The sequence below is a fragment of the Tachypleus tridentatus genome, chromosome 6 (genome assembly GCF_004210375.1).
Source record: "Tachypleus tridentatus isolate NWPU-2018 chromosome 6, ASM421037v1, whole genome shotgun sequence".
In the NCBI taxonomy this organism is placed as follows: Eukaryota; Metazoa; Arthropoda; class Merostomata; order Xiphosura; family Limulidae; genus Tachypleus; species Tachypleus tridentatus.
Genome location: NC_134830.1, coordinates 20,764,328 through 20,783,657, shown reverse-complemented (window position 1 = coordinate 20,783,657; position 19,330 = coordinate 20,764,328). Strand labels below are relative to the sequence as shown.

Below are 19,330 nucleotides of genomic sequence, written 5' to 3'. Positions count from 1 at the left end.
GATGGCGATGGGTGGTGGTTACTAGCTGCTTTCCCGTCAGTCTTACACAGCTAAATTCAGGACGGCTGGTGCAGAGAGCCCTCTGTAGATTCGCGCGGAATTCAAACCAATCAAGAAAATAATTTTAAAAAAAATTCTACTTCTGTATTTCGGTGAGAGAAGTTTTATCATTTCATTCAGAGCCCTTTCGTTATTCTTTTATGGAATATAATGTTATTCTGTGACACTAATCTAATTATTTAATAGTTTTGTGGAACACATAATCTTAGTATACTATGAAATAAAATATGTTATACTTTTGTTAACTGATTATTTATTAGTGTACTAAAAACAACCTAATAACAATAGTTCTGTAATTAGAAACATCTTTGTTTTCTTTGGTATCTTCAACCTGATCGGCATCTTATATCACGCATGGCCATGCCAGAAACTTCAAGGTTCAGGCATTAACTGTTACTAATTTTTGACTGCTATACAGTCAGCAGCACGTGAATACTCGTAACCAAATAATGGGATTAGCTACTACTTTTATGAAACGTCTAGTAATGAAACTGCATTACGTGTTCATTACCTAACGGTTAGGTCATATTTCTTTCAGGTAACAGCCCTCTGGTGGCCCGGCATGGCCAAGTGTGTTAAGGCGTGCGACTCGTAATCTGAGGGTCGCGGGTTCGCATCCCCGTCGCACCAGACATGCTCAACCGTGGGGGCGTTATAATGTGCGATCAATCCCACTAATCGTTGGTAAAAGAGTAGCCCAAGAGTTGGCGGTGGGTGGTGATGATTAGCTGCTTTACCTCTAGTCTTACACTGCTAAATTAGGGACGGCTAGCACAGATAGCCCTCGAGTAGCTTTGTGCGAAATTCCCAAACAAACAAACAAAACACACTTTGTCCTTCTGTATACGACTTAACAAATTATTATGAAGTGTCACTGAGCTTTCAATTTAACTCAGTGGTTACGCTGGAAAAGATAATACTGAATATTTTTGACAAGTAAAAGTACCCGTCCCCAGTGATGAGAACACTTATGTTGATCCTTCAATTTAAATTATTTCACGGACTTTAAAAAAGAATATTGTGTTTCAGTCTTGATTTCACTCAGAGTTTTAGCATGACTGAAGTGCTCCAGAGTTGTTCAGTAATAACATTTGGTAAATCTGTACTTTTATTGAAGTCAGATTCTGAAATGTGAATGATAGTGTTCTTAACTCCTAATAATTTAGTGTAGAATATCCTGCTTGCGAAAAAAAATTAGCATCAACATTATTTGTGCTTTGATCTTCCCTCGTTTCAAAAGTGAACCTTGAGTTTGGCCTGCGTGCGCAACTTTTCAAACATAAGACACACGAATGCAATTAACCAATTATCATTGTAGTTGCGCTCAATAATGCAATGTTTCATTGCTTACTTAAACAATCTAAAAGTCTTGAAATGATGTACAAAATAACATTAGTTTGATTAGGAAGAGTCAGGATATAAGAAATGTTTTTTTTTCTTTTTTTATAGGATGAACTGGTATGCCCTCTAAATCATTTGTAGGTTCAGGAGTGCGTCCTGTGTCAGTTGTACACAAAACTCTAGCTAAACTTGAATAATGTTTTTTTTTTATTTCGCGCATAGCTACACGAGGGCTATCTGCGCTAGTCGTCCCTAATTTAGTAGTGTAAGACTAGAGGGAAGGCAACTAGTCATCACCACCCTCCGCCAACTCTTGGACTACTCTTTTACCAACGAATAGTAGGATTGACCGTCACATTATAACGCCCCAACGGCTGAAAGGGCGAGCATGTTTGGTGCGATGACGATTCGAACCCGCGACCCTCAGATTACGAGTCGAACGCCTTAACACACCTGGTCATGCCGGACCCACTTGAATAAATAAAATTGTAATTGTAATATCAGTTGAAAGGCAGAAAGTGATAAAAAAGACTGTATGGAAATTTTATGATTTTATCTCGATTTTGATTTGATTTACAAAGTCGAGAAAACGATTATCTATTTAAGTTAGAAATTATTTACCTATGCACAGATAAGCCAAAGCATTGCATTAAATTTGAATGCATCTTATTTACAGCACGTATTTTTGATATTTACAGCATGAATTACACATGAGCTAAAACAGTCAACTTAGAAACCTCACCACAGCATTTATTTAACTACTTTTAATCGGTTGACTGTCTCAGTGTAACAGATTTATTATTATATATTTATTTCAATACCTGATATTTGTTTAGCTAAATATGTATTTAGAAATGCATGTAACCTATACTGTTACATCTGTATTGCGAAACTGCCGTCTGTTCTCTAAATTTCTAGAAGATTGTCGAGTGTAAGAATCAACAATCTACTATGTGTGTTTGCTTAACACTAGTGAATGTCATTATTGTTCTCAAATGAACTTTCGAGAACATCGCCTAATGATTATAAAAGGTAGCAGCCGCAACATGCGGAGAGACAGTATATTATTGTTGGTTTGCTGCAGTTAGTATAGTATAAACCTTGGAAGCTGTAACTGTGATAAACGTTTATTAATTGGGAAAGTACAGATATTTGACGAGGAACATTTATAGATATTGAACATTACAAGCCGTTTAACTTCAGAGGATTAATTTTGGGTGTTAATATTTCTTCGAGTACATTAGATATCTTCGTCGAGATAAAGTCGCTCGTCGTGAAACGTTGATAAAATATCCATTTCCATACCAGCTTGAAAACTCAATATTGTTTATTTGCGTTAAGAAAAAAACTGTTTGTATTAATCTTGTTGGCAAATATCACAAATTTAATGCATATCGAGATTCAATTAACTTTTAAATTGAAATTAAAATTTCAGACTATTTCAAATTAAACGTGTAACGTTTTAAATTGGAGGCTCCGTGATAAGTTATAGCACATAACATTTGTCAGACATGCTATGAACTAGACCAACTTATGGAATCAAAATGGAAATACAAGTAAACTCAATGAAATGCTGAGTTACTTTTTACAAACTCTAATACAAATAATTTTAGTAGATTTGCTCGACTTTAAAATATAAAAATGATGTGAAATAAGGAAACTGAATATGATCCCAAGTTTCTAAATGTTAAGGCACTCAATTCGTAATCCGAGGGTCACTGGTTTGAATCCAAGTCGCACCAAACATGCTTGCCCTTTCAGCCGGGGGAGCGTTATAATGTGACAGTCAATCCCACTATGCGTTGGTGAAAGAGTAACCTAAGAGTTGGCGGTGGGTGGTAATGACTAGCTGTCTTCCCTCTAGTCTTACACTGCTAAATTAGGGACGGCTATCGCAGATAGCCCTCCTATAGCTTTGCGTGAACTTCAAAACAAACCAGTTAGTTAATCTGCTGTTGAAAGTGGCGGCAATGTTCCAGTACAATACACGTTAAGATGTTGTAACGTGGTCGATACTTATTTGTTTCAGCATTACGTTATGTATATATAAATATTCTGCGTCAATAATAAACAACATTATTTACTATGAATGACTTTTACTATCGAAAGGCGGCTAAACTAAATACAAATAGCACCGCACATGTTGGACAGAAATATAGTAAAAGATATATCTGCAAGCATAAATTTGTTTGCTTTTCTCGTTTCGCGCAAACCTACATACAAGGTTAATCTTCATATAGCTGACTAAAAAGAATGTAGTTCGTCAACAGTAATGACTGACAATTCTTGTGCTAATCATATCTGACATTGTTGGTCACTTTTTTCGGTACAAAATATTTATAGATTCAGATTAGAATGTATTTTGTTTGGAACTTTAGAATTTTCAAAACTAGGATCTCTATTGTACTTAAATGCATTGGTAATTGGTAAAAAAAGAGCACGAACTAATTTGGGGAAGCAGGACCATTCAAAAGTAGACCTTCAACAAGTCGTAACCCCGCTATGGTAAGCAAAGTGTGTTGTTTCTAATAGGTGAGAATCCATGAAAATAAAGGTAATTGCCAAAAGTCGTCCATGTGCCCCAGGAAACAGTACAAAACATAAACAGAGATGTTCTTCTTCTGGGATAAAAAAAAAAAAAAAGACTCCACAATCTGTTTCCATGACGTATCTGTCTACCTCCCACCTATTTCAAGCAATTGGAAAATAACTCGGATATTTATGTTAAAACTAAAATTCGGGTTTCAATATCCATGATGAGCAAAACGCAGACTGTCTACTATTTAGATTTGCGCTTATCAACAGCCGTACTAAATCGACCGAGTACCTATGAATTTCTGTGAAATGAAATGATTGGGATGGGCGCTGGCAAACCATTGTCCTCGTCAACTAGATGAATTATAGAAAGAAGCAGTAGAGAGTGGTGAGATTTGGAGATTACAACATACGACAAAATCTTTTATAATGGAGCTGTACTCAATGTGCACAGTAGTCAGAATAATGCTATTTGACATGACAATATATATTACAACGACTTTGTGTGGCCACAAAATTGTTTGAATACTCGACCTCTGTAGGTAGATTTTTACCAGTAACAAATAAAAGCAGTAGTGAAATAGCAATAATAACAAATAATTGAAACAATTGCTTTGGTAGGTACACACTTATTATACTTATGAATAAATTAATGAATGATTGACCTGTAATTAGCTCTACTGATCCGTTAAAGACAATGGAATCAAGGTATAGACCAGGAGAGACGGTTTCTTACCTTGAGCCTCTGAAAGATGGGACAGACGAATTAGTATTAACATGTATGAACATTTAAAAAATTAGTTTAAGTTTGTCTCGTAGAGATAAGTAATGTTTTACATTGTAATAGTATTACATAAGAAACTGTTTGCAATTAAATAAGAAAAGTGAAGAGTTATAATTGTTTAAATACGATTTGATACATTTTACTATAATTGCAAAGTGACTAAAACGGGAAAACGGAGTGTACAATAACAAAGTAAATGGACAGTTCTACATAGAATTCTTAATTGTGTCTCGGTAGCTATATAAAGAAAAACAGAACAAATGGAAAGTAAAGGAAACTAACAAAGTTAGGAGGAAATTAAACTGAGTGTGTTCATTATGTGATAAGACTTTCCTGGTCATAGACAAGACTTTATCAAGACTGTCTTTCTTCAAGATTTGTTGGTGTATAATCTCTGAGCTAGGAAGTATTCCAGAGAAGAACTCTAAGTAAAGGTTTCACTTGATTGGAGAGGAACCAAGATGAATTATCTGCTGTCACAAAACTTACCAATCATGTTGTCACACTTCCGTCTCACTAAAAGCTCGCTAACTGTTGAGAATATTAACATTTTAAGCAATTGAACGAATCACGTAAAAGTAGAACTGTTACAGTTTTAACGAAATATAATGGATACATCATCCTTTCTAAATATTTACATGAATAAATGAAAAACATCAATCTATTAGTCATTTTTACGTCATTCATCTGGAAAGCAGGAAAAAAAAAACACATGACAGCTAAAGCACGTTGGATATTTAAACCTAGACCTTTAGTAATTATCTATTGTACACTTCATAATTTATCTCATTAAGTTCCTCTGTACGAAAAGCGCAATACTTCATGATATAGAAAACGTGCACGAAGTCACGTCAAATACGCAATTCTTCGCTTAGATGCATAGGACGTTTAGAGATTCTGGTTACATATTCTCTTTAAACAATGTCACCCTTGTTCTTTGAAGCTGGTTTAATACTACCATATGTATCACGTCACTTTCACGTCAACTCTCAGCTGTAAACCATCAGTTGAGAAAAAACAGACTTTAGTATTGCATATACTGGGTGATGGTTTTAATAGCTTCTTTAAGTTCAATAAAGCCAACTTCAATCTTTTAAACATGGCTGTTTAAATGCGAAGTAGTTCACGACCAGGAAATATTAGATAAATAAATCCAGTTGACTGAATAATGGAGCAATGAGATGAAAACAATATCATTTCAGCTAAATAATTCAAATAAAATGAATATTTTTTTTCTAATTCAATCACTTATTTTGGAAGTCCTTCAAATATTAAAAAACATATTTTCATCATATATAAAAACCACAACATCATTTATATTTACTTAAAGAAAATTTTGTTTGTTTTCTTTTTTGGAATTAGGAACAAAGCTACACAAAGCTGTGCTTTGCTCATGTCAGGTATAAAAACCCGTATTCTTGCAGTGTGAGTCTGCACACGTATCGCTCTGCCACTAGAGTGCGTAGAGAAATGTAATTCAGCTAATATATATTTCTGTAATTTATTTTTAAATGATAATGGAAACAATGCATTCCGATATCTTGGACTAATAAAAGTAACTTGATCAAGCACCCCATCTCCATGACGTAAGGATATGTTTTCATAGATAACGTACATAGGTGGAAAAATACTGGGGTGGATAAGTAGACAAGGTAATAATCGTAAATACTTTTATGGGTATCATTCAGTACAAGTTTTACCACATATATATTTCAGAGATTGTTTTATTTTAAGCCTATAAATGCTATGTTGTATGCGGATAATCACTTCTAATTGCCATTAGGTACCACATTCAGGAGTCCCATGGACTTTCACTTCCATCCCACCTTCTAGCTTTTGCTTCCTTCATCTGAAAATATATTAATGATCTTTGTTATAAGAATGTTTTTGATCTAGAGCCTTATCCAGGAGTATTTATCATAAATGTGTCTCAATTAAGCCCCTGGCTTATCCTGATGTTTTTTAGAGTAAAGACCTATCAATAATATAACATATCTCGAAGTACTTTATTATAAAGTTTTGTCGGTAAAGTGCCTGATCATGAGATCCTTCAGTACAAAGGTATGTTGGTTAACTGGCTAATACTGATGACTCTTAAAACAAAAGAATATTTTTTTTTCAAATTAGCATCTGTTTTTTAATTGTGAATCGCAAGAGCATCTTCTATGTAATATATGTCCTTCGTTGTTATAGAGCCATGGATGTAATATTAGATCTTAATACATGACTGCAAACATATAATAGATCAAGCGGCAAATATTGACGGCGTTTTCTCATCTTTCTTGGCCAGAAGCATTATGATAACTCATTTTCACAAAATTCGTCATATGTCAAAAGTCCAGCTTCGAGTGGTTAATAAATTATTGTTACTATTACTGTTATTAACAACACGATATTTTCAAAATAATATGGTTATATTTATTGTCATTTGAGATAATGTGAAAAGCCATAAATATTTGTAATGCACAAGTATATTTATTAACAGAGCACTACTTCTCTTGTCGGAGTAAGAAACTCACTTTCTGGATTGCTGAAATCAATAAAGTAAAAGTGGCGTCTGGACGCCGCCACTGCTGTGGCGAGGAAGAGAGTCTGGATTGAAGTCCGTCTGTGTGAATGATACGAAATGAATTTATGTGGCATAGCTACGTGTAATGAATAGAGTTAATCGTAGCTATGTTTTGTAGTGAAATACAGCATGTCCTATAACATAATACATCCAAAGTGAAAAACAGAAACCAATGTATTAATACAATCAGGTAACATTTCAACTTGTTTTCCAAATTATAATAAACCAAAACTTATAACCACTTGCCGAACTCGTGTATCTTTCATATTAATGAGAACAAGGATGGATATAGCAGTTAATAGTCAAAAACTTTGATTAAAACGATATTTATTTTGTGTACGTATTATACAGAAAGGTAATTTCAAACATTGATATGTTTTGTGTACATATAATACAGAATGTTAGTTTTAAGCATTGATTTATTTTGTGTACATATAATATAGAATTATACTTTTAAACCCTATGAGTTGAGAGCTTCCTCTAATTTACGTATAATCAAGACAGCTCATTAACAATATCCGAATACTAAGTCGGGCTTGAGGCATATGGGAGCCCCCTAGTGGCATCGTTATGTCTGCGGACTTACAATGCTAGAAACCTGGTTTGGATACTCCTGGTGAGCAGAACACAGATTGCCCATTATGTAGGTTTATAATCAATTTCAAACAACGTTAGTTTCTGGGAAGAGATATTTCATGCGCTAAAGTACGATTGAATAGTATGAATTTGCTACTAAACATGTTACACTAGTTTCACATTCAATTCGAGAAACGTTAATTTATCTAGATTTCTAACATATTTAAAATATGATAGTGTACATTGTGCTCATAATGTTTGCTAGTTTGAAAACGAAGCCATATTGTGCTATCTGCTGTGTCCACCGTGGAGAATCGATTGCTGGATATTATCGTTGTGAGCAGCTACTGCTGTCATACCGTGAGGGTTGTAAACACATAAATAATTCCATACAATACTATTCAGTTGCACATTTTTAAGACTTTTGATTTACTGTAAGGCAAACTAACTTTATTTGAAAGCTAAGTTAACCGCATTTACATTATCTTACTCGTTCATCAGTAGGAAGATGCCCGACGTGGCCAGTTGGTTAAGGTGCTCGACTCGTGATCTGAGTTTTGAGGGTTCGAATCCCCGTCACACCAAACATGTTCGCCCTTCCAGTCGTGGGCGCGTTATAATGTTACGGTCAATTCCACTATTCTTTGGTATAAAAGTAGCCCAAAAGTTGGCGGTGGATGGTGGTGACTAGCTGCCTTCCCTCTAGTCTTAAACTGATAACTTAAGGACAGCTAGCGCACATAGCCCTCGTTCAGCTTTGCGCCAATTCGAAATAAACCAACCCATTAACAGGAAACAATACAATTGTGCTGTTATTGTATCATAATATTTCATATTAGACTTTTACGTGAAAACTTCGAAAGAGTCTTCGGTTCCGGAGCTTCTTTACACTTATTATACGTTAAATGTGTTATTATTATCCTTTTAACGTCAGCCAAAACTTCTCAGTTGATTACTAATCCATTAACGTCAGCCAATACTTCCCTATCCATTACTCCTCTTAATGTCAGCCAATACTTACCTATCCATTACTTCTCTTAATGTCAGCCAATACTTACCTATCCATTACTTCTCTTAATGTCAGCCAATACTTCCCTATCCATTACTTCTCTTAATGTCAGCCAATACTTCCCTATCCATTACTCTTCTTAATGTCAGCCAATACTTACCTATCCATTACTTCTTTTAACGTCAGCCAATACTTCCCTATCCATTACTCCTCTTAATGTCAGCCAATACTTACCTATCCATTACTCCTCTTAATGTCAGCCAATACTTCCCTATCCTTGCTTCTTTATGTCAGCTAATACTTTTCTATCCATTATTTCTTAATGTCAGTAATACTTTTATTATTATCTATTATTTAATGTCAGATAATACTTTTCTATCCATTACTCTCTTATGTAAGCATTACTTTCCTATCATACTACTTAATGTCATTACTTTCCTATCCATTACTTTCTGATGTCAGCTAATATTTCCTTTATCTATTATTTTCTTGATGTCAGCTAATGCTTACCTATCCATTATTTTAATGTCAGTTAATATTTTCTTTATCTATTATTTCTCTCTATGTCAGCTATTTTACTTATCCATTATTTCTATTTCAGCTTATTACTTTATCCATTATTTATGTCAGCAATACTTCCTATCCTTTCTCTTAATGTCAGCTAACATTCCTTATTCTCTTAATGTCAGATAATACTTTCCTATCCATTCTATCTTAATGTCAGCATTACTTTCCTATCTTCTTTACGTCAGCTATTACACTTTATCTATTACTCCTCTTAATGTCATTAATACTTACCTATCCATTACTCCTCTTAATGTCAGCCAATACTTCCCTATCCATTACTCCTCTTAATGTCAGCCAATACTTACCTATCCATTACTCCTCTTAATGTCAGCCAATACTTCCCTATCCATTACTTCTCTTAATGTCAGCCAATACTTCCCTATCCATTACTTCTCTTAATATCAGCCAATACTTCCCTATCCATTACTCCTCTTAATGTCAGCCAATACTTCCCTATCCATTACTTCTCTTAATGTCAGCCAATACTTTTCAACTAATTATTAATCCCATAACATTAGTCAATACTTCTCAGTCTATTACTGATCTCTTAATGTCAGCCAATAGTTTTAATTTACATTGGTTTGACTTGTTTTACCTTGTTGTTTTTGTTTATTTACAGTTGTTAACCAAAGTAGTCTATTTCTTGGTCTGATCAGTCACTCACATCGAGTTCCATTTCTCGTTTTACAAAAGTAATATGGTTGAATTTTTATTTGTTATTTCACCTTGTAATATTTTTTCACTGTTACTGGAGACTTATTTGAAAGTTGTCACAGCTAGTATGCTCTATTTAAATCTATTTCAAACTAAACCAATATTTACACTAAGTTCCTTTACTCCCATCTGGATAACACTACGTATTATGTAATAACTATGTAATATTTAATAGCACTACGTATTATGTAATAACTATGTAATATTTATAACACTACGTATTATGTAATAACTATGTAATATTTAATAACACTACGTATTATGTAATAACTATGTAATATTTAATAACTCTACGTAATAAAATTTTTACTTTTTTTGTTCCTGGGCAGAAAGTGTTATTTCCCAATTGCTTATGCCTAAAGTAAATGGAAAAGACCTATTTTTCTCTTCAAACTTTGCTTTTGTGACCTAGGAGGGTATGCCGAAACCATGATGGCAGACTATATTTTGGGGCTGATACGTGAAAGTGATTTACATTACAGTCATAAATCTCGAAAAACTACTCACTTCTAAACATTTTTGTTCATTTTTGTATATCTTTAGTATAAATACATGTAAATCTTGATTCATATGTTGTTTTATTGAGACCTTATGTAAATGAAAATGTGCAAATTTGCCCATTTTTACATAGAAAACAGGTTAATTTCTAAATTTCATTATCCAGGCCACAAAAGCAAAGTTTGAAGGGAATAATGGCCATTTTCTGTACTTTTAGAACATAAGCAATTAAGAAATAACACATACTATCCAGGAACAAAATTTGTGTTACGTAGTGTTATTCTATTCCATGTGATGCGCACAAAGTTAAGCCTATACTTTGACCTATCTAAATATATGAATATTTACTATGTCAGAAAATAGGTAGGCTCAAGAAGGCTTGATAAACACCATATAACCTGAGCGCTTTCGAAAGGTGAACCCTTCTTCTTTCGAAAGCGATAAGGGTTTAGGATTTCTGACAGTTTGTACAAATGTGTATGTGTAGCTTCTACCTTAATCCCCTATATTTCTCTTGACTTAAACCTTAAATAAAGACCAGAGTCCGGTCTTGCATTATTTAGTGAGAGTATTTTTCCTCCTTGAACGCTGCAGTAAAATTAGTTTAAAAATAATAAAAAAATAGTTAAAGCTTTATCAATAACTTTACATAAACATCTCAGTATAGATAAAGTAAGTTATACCTGTACGAGCCCACAAGAGTTGTCACAAATAGACAAGTACTTCTTGCTTAAATAAGATGAAATCTAATTATTCTACATCTGTTTATTTCTAATTAGATTTCTTTTGCCTCGTGTAACGTTGCTAGAGATATAAAGCTGTAATTTATAACTACGCAGTGAAACTCCGGGTTAATAAGATCGACTAGAATGATAATTGCATTTAAAATAGCCCTTATTGTTTTTGTATTTTAAGGGTTCTCATAATAACTATAAACAACTGAAGACATGGTATCGAAAAATCTGTTAAAATCTCATGAACAGATGTCTTAACCAAAGAGTATGGACAGATATATAAAGTGTGATTTATAACAGAAGTTGGCGTACAGTCTTAATGGGTATAGGAAGTTGGTATAGAAAGTTAATAGATATAAGAAACAGGTAAAGTAGTAAAAGAACTGAGAACTGATCCAATATACCAAAATGCTGTTACCTAAAGTAAAACCTCTTGTATCTGCTAAACTGAGAACTGCCCTCTACCTCAAAGAGGGCTCCTTAAAACGTTTATACAAGAAGACACTGACTGATTCATAGATTTAAAAATATTCACAGTAGAAGAAATTAGCTTGTGAAGCTAATATAAATGTGTGTTCATACAAAACAACACCGACTTAGAAAGTAAATTTAAATGTATGTGAACTGTTAACTCAATCCCACATTCAATTTTCCTTTGTTTCCTCTGCATTTTTATTTCGTGTTAACATACTTGAGGTGTGTTCATTGCACCACGATAAAATAAAATAAAGCAATATATGTGTAAAATAATAATGGTAGTCACCATACGCTCTAGCAACTGAATAGTTGTGTTCGGTAAAGATGTTATAACGTCTACAATTAACACATACTTGCACAAAATTCTAGTATAGGCAGACTGGGTGTGGCCGGTTGGTTAGCGTGCCTTAAACTGTGAAACTAGCCTAAGAAAGTATTAACTTACTGTCTTAAAAGTTTTATAGAGAAATTCGGAAAAAGTCAACTTACTATTATAGAATGTTTGAGAGAAACTCAGAATAAAAATAAAAGATCAATCTTATATATAAGAAAACGACTGGTATGGATAGAAAAAAACCCTATGTAGAGGAGCGAACACGTTTCGACCTTCTTCAGTCATCGTCAGATTCACAAAGAAAGAAAAAGATAACTCATCGATAGCTGACCACATGCATGAAGGCGGTTGTGTAATTGAGTGTAGGAATGTAGAGAGCGTGCTTGTTATGTTGGATTATATTTATCAATATAGATATGAAGGTGTTCCTTTGTATTGGTTTATTTTGAGCTTGCGTTGTTGTATAAGTAAGGCTTCTTTAATTTTGCGTTGTTTATGTTTGTTTCTTTATTTAGTATTTGGGTGTTTTTTATGGTTACGTTGTGTTTATTTGACTTGCAGTGTTCGAAAACGTGTGAAGGTGACTCTTTATGTTCTTTGAATCTGGTTTCCATTTTTCTACTTGTTTCTCCAATATAGAAGTCGTGGCAGTTATCACATTGTATTTTATAAATAATGTTGGTGTGGTGTTTGTCAGTGTAGTTTTTACATAGTATAAACCTCAGTTTTGTGCCTGTTTTTTTAATAAATTTGGTATTAACTGGAATGTCATATTTTGTTACTAGTTTTTGCCAAATGTTGGTTATTTTTCTGCTGATGTCAGGAATATATGGTATACAGCAGTATATGATTTTGTGATTTTTTAATTCGTGGGATATATTTACTTTTCTTGGTTGATTTTGCTTTCTGTCTAGGTGTGTGCGTATAATGTTTTCTACGGTTTGTTGAGGAAACTTATTGATGTTGATGAAGTATTGTTTTATTTGTCTAATTCATCGTTAATTTTATCTGGTGAGCATAGTTTTATGGCTAAAGGACCAACCTATTATATGTATAAGACATTATTAGACTTCTATGTGAAGGATCATTTAAAATACTCAGAAAGACATTAACCCATAAAACGAAAAGGTATTTAAGAGATCCTGTAAAGGAAAATGTTTAACCTGTTAAGAAGAAGGGTGTTTAAGAGAACTTTTAAAAGGGAAAAGGGTTAGCCTTCCAGGAGACCCTGGAAAGGAAAAATGACTAAACTATTACGTGAAAGGATATATAAGAAACTCCGAAAAAGAGAAAACAATTAACTGTTATGTAAAAATAGGTTTGAAATATTAAGAACTTACTCAAGCACGTTCTCTGGTTAACTTGAAACAGAAAAAAAGTGTAAGAACTACTACTGGTCAATACTGTGACAACCAGCAACAAATGAATATGACTTTTCTAATGACACACCTTCATCGATCTACCTATGATACACGATGTCTATTAATTAGTGTATTCGGGATTTGAATTCGAATATTTTATTGTTGTTTCTAAAACCTAAAAATCTTCTTTCTGCTCAGAAACCTTGGATTGCATTATAAGAATGACGGACACCTTTCGACGGCTTGATCTCTGATTTAACGTTTTGAAACAAACATACAATCATGTAATGTCTCTTTCTCTCTTACTATCTCTCTGGTATTTGGATATATTTATGTGTATACCCAGGAGGGTCAGGTACACTCGACCTCTTCCTCCTTCCATGACTTGTTAGAGTGGCCAGATTAATATATTTCGATTTAAATACAGAATGGCTGGAATGATATCATAAATTTAGTCTGGTCCTTTTCAGGACAATGTCCATTTATATTGTTCTTTGATTTTTTATTATTATTCTTTTTTATTTTATTATTATTTTTTTATTAATAAGTCTAGAACGTAGGTGGCCTGTTTTATTTTTATCTTTATTCTAATATTACTATTATTATTATTTTAAATTATTCTATTTTAGTAATCTAATGTATAAATTTAACGTGGAGAGGTCTTTAGGTCTCTCTTCATCATATATGCAATACCTGTCTAGTTCGCATAACAACTCATTTTTTTACCGATTTTTATCAAAATATTTTATTGTACTATGTAGAAGTCTATCTGGTATTGTTTGAGTAATTATGCATGAACTTTGATGAAGTGGTTTTAGGTACTCTGTATGCTGATGTAATTAGTGTATTCTGTAATGTTTGGAGTTTGGTTTGAATTTGTCTTACATTTGCATTGATCCATACAGGAGCTGCATAGTCTATTACAGGTCTTATGTAATGTCTCTTCCTCAGAGTTTGATTTGTTTTGAATTTCGCGCAAAGCTACACGAGGGCTATCTGCGCTAGGCGACCCTAATTTTGCAGTGTAAGACTAGAGGGAAGGTAGCTAGTCATCACCACCCACTGCCAACTCTTGGGCTGCTCTTTTACCAACGAATAATGGGATTGACCGTCACTTATAATGCCTCCATGGCTGAAAGGACGAGCATGTTTGGTGTGACGAGAATTCGAACCTTCAACCCTCAGATTAAGAGTCAAGGGCCCTGATCACGTGCTATGTCGGGCCGTCATAAAGGGCTGATTATAAATTTTATGCTGTTATAGAGAATTTGTTCAAACTATTATTCCACTTGTTATCAACACTAGTCCGTATGTGCTTGATACAGCCAACGTCATTGTTTTACCATATGGTAATTTTAACATTTTTCACTTTACAATATTACCATTAATATCCTTAAAAGGCCCAGGGTGGCCAGGTGATTGGGGAACTCGACTCGTAAACCGAGGGTCGCGGGTGTGACTGGGATTCAGCCGTGGGGGCGTTATAATGTGACGGTGAATTTCATTATTCATTGGTAAAAGAGTAGTCCAAGAGTTGGCGGTGGGTGGTGATGACTAGTTGCCCTCCCTCTAGTCTTGCACTGTTAAATTAGGGATGGCTAGTGCAGATAGCCCTCGTGTAGCTTTACGCGAAAATCAAAACAAACCAAACCACCCTTAAAAACCAAAATAAATTTCTAACAAATAAATTCGGGGTATTATATTCTAACTACAAAGAACTTATGGATCCTATACAAGAACAGATATATTTTAAAGGTAAAACCAAACAAATGGTTGAATAAACGCCAACAAAATATTTGTTGGTTGACAAAACTAGCTTTTTCTATTCATGTTGAGCTTCGTGCTTCGATCATATTTCATGATAGAACTTTTGACTCTGTCAAAGACCTTTATTCACACAGTTTGGGAGGAAACACCCTTAACGACATGGACAACCTGGCTTTAAACCATTGTGAAAGAACTGAAAAGAACTCGATGCGTGTTTCATGCACCAATTTTTAAGGCCAAATGAAAGATAGTTTCTTAAGTGCATCATTTCAAACTACAGAAATGAAACGTAAAAGTTAGGTTTTTCTCTGAATATTACACTTATACGTTAAAGTTAATCACAATATCATTGACTTGTAATGTTGATCTATTTTGAATTTTGCTCAAAGTTACACAAGAACTGTCTCTAATTTAGCAGGGAAAGACTAGAAGAAAAACAGCTGGTGATCACCACCACCGACAACTATTGGGCTACTCTTTTACCAAGGACGAGTGGGAGTGACTACACATTATAACGTCCTCACGGGTAAAGGTCGAGCATGGGAGAGGGATTCGAACCTACGACCCACAGATTGTGAGTCAAGCACCCTAAATACCTGGCCAGGCAAGCCGTGTAAAGTTGTATTATTTCAAAATGTTAGAGTTTAAAACATTACTTAGTAATATAGATATATGTAAAGAGAAAGTTATGAGAATGGTTTGACACACATATATCGAATTTAGGAAATTATTGACGTTACCAAAATTCAGACTGTTTTCAATTGCGAACCACAAACTTCCAGAACCTTCTTCTGGAACATAGACTCACAACTGCTAAAAACTCACGCTGATTTAGAAAAATTCCCCATTTCTTTTATGATCACGGATTGATTAAAAATGTGATACTGCTTCATAAACACAGGTTGGCTTAAAAACTTGTTTCTAAAAATTTGTTTCTTGAGGATTTTCAGCAAAGCTGTACAAAGACTATTTGTACAAAGATGTCCCAAATTTTGAGCGGAAAGACATCTAGTGAACAGCACCTGCTGCCAACTGAGAACTATTTTTATCTGACTGGATAATATGATTTACATACAGTCCTCAAGTTTAGAGTTGGATTTTGCAATTTCTCGGATTCACATATTGTTCATTCTACCACTTAGCCGCGCCTAGCAATGAAGAACTTGTAATTCTGTTTTATAAGAATAAATCATATTAAAGACTTTTAATTCTGCTTATTAAGTTAATTAATTATTGAACTTACCAATCGTGAAAACTGAAAGAAGATTTTTAAAAAATTTGGAATATTTCCTGAGAAAGCTTTCAGTCCACTTTGTAAAAAGATATGTCATGAAACCGCACAGCATACTGCATTAGTCCAGGATAATTTTAATAAATTTGCTTCATGTATTATTTTCATAGAGATGTAAACTTACGTCAATTCAAAAATAAACCAATTTTTCTCGGAATCTATTTCAGTATTCAACTCTGACGTAGCTTTTAACCGACTTGCAAAATAGAAGAAACATTTCTGTCGTTTTTTGCGTAACACAAATCTAAATAATCGGCTAGCTGTGGTCTGTATACTGAAGAGAATTGGACCACGGATTTTATCACAGTAAGTCCGTGACTTACCGCTGATTCATCGAAGAACAAACAAATGCCAGTTTAGATTTGAAAATTGTGAAACAAAACTGTTTATACTGGCGAAACATTGTCGATGAAGTGAGAATTTGATAAAACGATAAATTTTGATCACGCCCCTAGTGAAAGAGTTTTAGTGTAGCGAAACCAAAAATTGTGTTTGTGTTTCTTAGAGAATAGCGTTGATGTATTTTGCGCTTTAAAACGTGTTTAAGATATAATAATATAGATATTAAGTTTCATAATTTCCAGAATATACTAAATTACTATCTATAAGTTCCTGTTCATAATGTTACGTGAAACATATAAAGTAGTAAGTTCTGTGTATTAGAATTTTAAATAGGTAGAATTAATAATAACGTCTAACTGAGTGTAGTTAACTATATAAGAATTAAAAATAACTTTTAGATTAATGATGCTAATTCTGTATAACAAACTGACTACAACTACTTAATTTTAACTCAATTCAATCATAATCTCTCACTTTCTCGCTACTTTAGGTTGAAGTGTTTCGACTTCGGTCTGAAAAATAAAAAAATATTTTTCTTATTAATGATCAGTAAATAATAAAGCCAGAGACAATTTTTCTTTGTTGGTTTTTTTTTATGAATATCTTTCAAAGTTAACTTTAATAGTATTAAGAATTCACGTGCTGTTGACGTAAAAAAACACGAAGCGTACTCTCAAATTGAAGGAAATATTCATATTATGAAAATAAACAAAAGACCTTTCCTATAAACAACTTTCACGAAATTTCCACATAATAATCCACGAAATAATCCACATTTTCAGTGGATTTCAATCTATTGGGAAGAATATTTATTGTTCCATTATATGTGTACTGTAAATTAGATATATTTAAATTTCAAAGTTTTCATATTTCGCAGAAACGAGACTTCGTGATAATAGTATAAATACGTGAAGCTCAACGTCTTTGGCTCTATTGATACACAATAATTTATATAAATCATAAACAGTTAAGATTTTACGATAATTATACGTTGATATACCAGAAAAAATTTAAAAAACTAAAATAAATCTCAGCATTTTAAACAACATTTAGTGCCCTACATAACCAGTTGCCAGATTGTATCTTCTCAGTGGGAAAGTATCGCTGCGACAGTAAACACTGCAGCAATTAAACACTAGTTTAATTTTATTAGCAAATTATTGGTGCGACAGTACACACTGCAGCATAAACACCAGTTTTTTTTACTAGGAACTATTGGTGTAATAATATTCACTGCAGTATAAACACTAGTTTTCTTTTACTGGCCAAGCGTGTTAAGGCATGGGACTCGTAATCTGAGGGTCGCGGGTTCGCATCCCAAACTTGCTCGTCCTTTCAGCCGTGGGGGCATTATATTGTGACGGTCAATCCCACTATTCGTTGGTAAAAGAGTAGCCCAAGAGTTGACGGTGGGTGGTGATGACTAGCTGCCTTCCCTCTGGTCTTACACTGCTATGTTCGGGATGGCTAGCGCAGATAACCCTCATGTAGCTTTGCGCGAAATCAAAAACAACCAATCAGAACTTTCGTGAAACCTTTATATACATGTAATTGGTACAAATAATGTCAGCGAACAAACTATCATATTAATATTTTGTGTTATTCCATTTCAATATATTGAAAAGACTAAGCCCATAATAAGCTGTTCATGACAGACCGATCATTTAAACCATCTAAAGAAGTAAAATTGTGTGACTTTGAAACATTTTACCATGAAACTAAAGATGGAGCTAAACACAGTTTTTTAAAACGTATAGTATTGACTTCATGATGGAATCACAAATATTAATAAAAGGTCACACTATCATTATGAAAAGAAGATAAATACATCTTAACACTTGAGCCGGGTGTGACAAGGTCATTAGGTTGCCCTTACTGTAAATCCGAAGGATGTGGTTTGCGAAAATGTCTTGCGATCCGCATTTTTTGGAGTGTGTGTATGATAGAAGACTGATGGTCAAATCTTTCTATTCTACAAGACAAGTAACGCCCAAAAAGAACCTGCGGTGGGTGCGCTGCCCTCTCTCTAATCTATTGATTGATAAATCAACAACATCAAGTATCCTTGTTATCTTTACGCCTGTCGTTTACAGACATGAAAATAAACCTTAAAAGTTGAAGAACACAAACAAAACCACAAAAATATGAATGCCTTTCATTTCCATCCACAGTTTAAATATGTGTTTGAATACACACACAATTAACACACTTAGTTCTCATTATAAAAAATCTAAAGAATGTTGTATAAGACAATTCAAATAATTATTGTCTAATTTTGGACAGGTGCTATTAAGTGGTTACTTTAAGAAAATTAATAAACAGAAATTTGAAGTTTTAGTATTTGTCGCATGACTAGTAGCTTACTGATCCG

General features: G+C 33.8%; 1 protein-coding gene across 6 annotated transcripts in view; it reads right to left on the bottom strand.

The window, feature by feature from the left end:
* LOC143252065 (neuroglobin-like) overlaps nucleotides 1–19,330 on the bottom strand; it is a 99,567-nt gene that overhangs the window by 35,746 nt on the left and 44,491 nt on the right. The window contains exon 2 of one of the 6 annotated variants that reach the window (XM_076503671.1): nucleotides 17,434–17,471. The exons of 3 other annotated variants lie outside the window; for them this stretch is intronic. The gene's annotated coding sequence lies outside the window, so the exon portion shown is untranslated. Of the gene's footprint in view, nucleotides 1–4,601; nucleotides 4,682–5,209; nucleotides 5,239–17,433; nucleotides 17,472–19,330 lie in introns of those variants that run through there. 2 more of the 6 variants (XM_076503672.1, XM_076503674.1) reach the window with 2 other exon arrangements.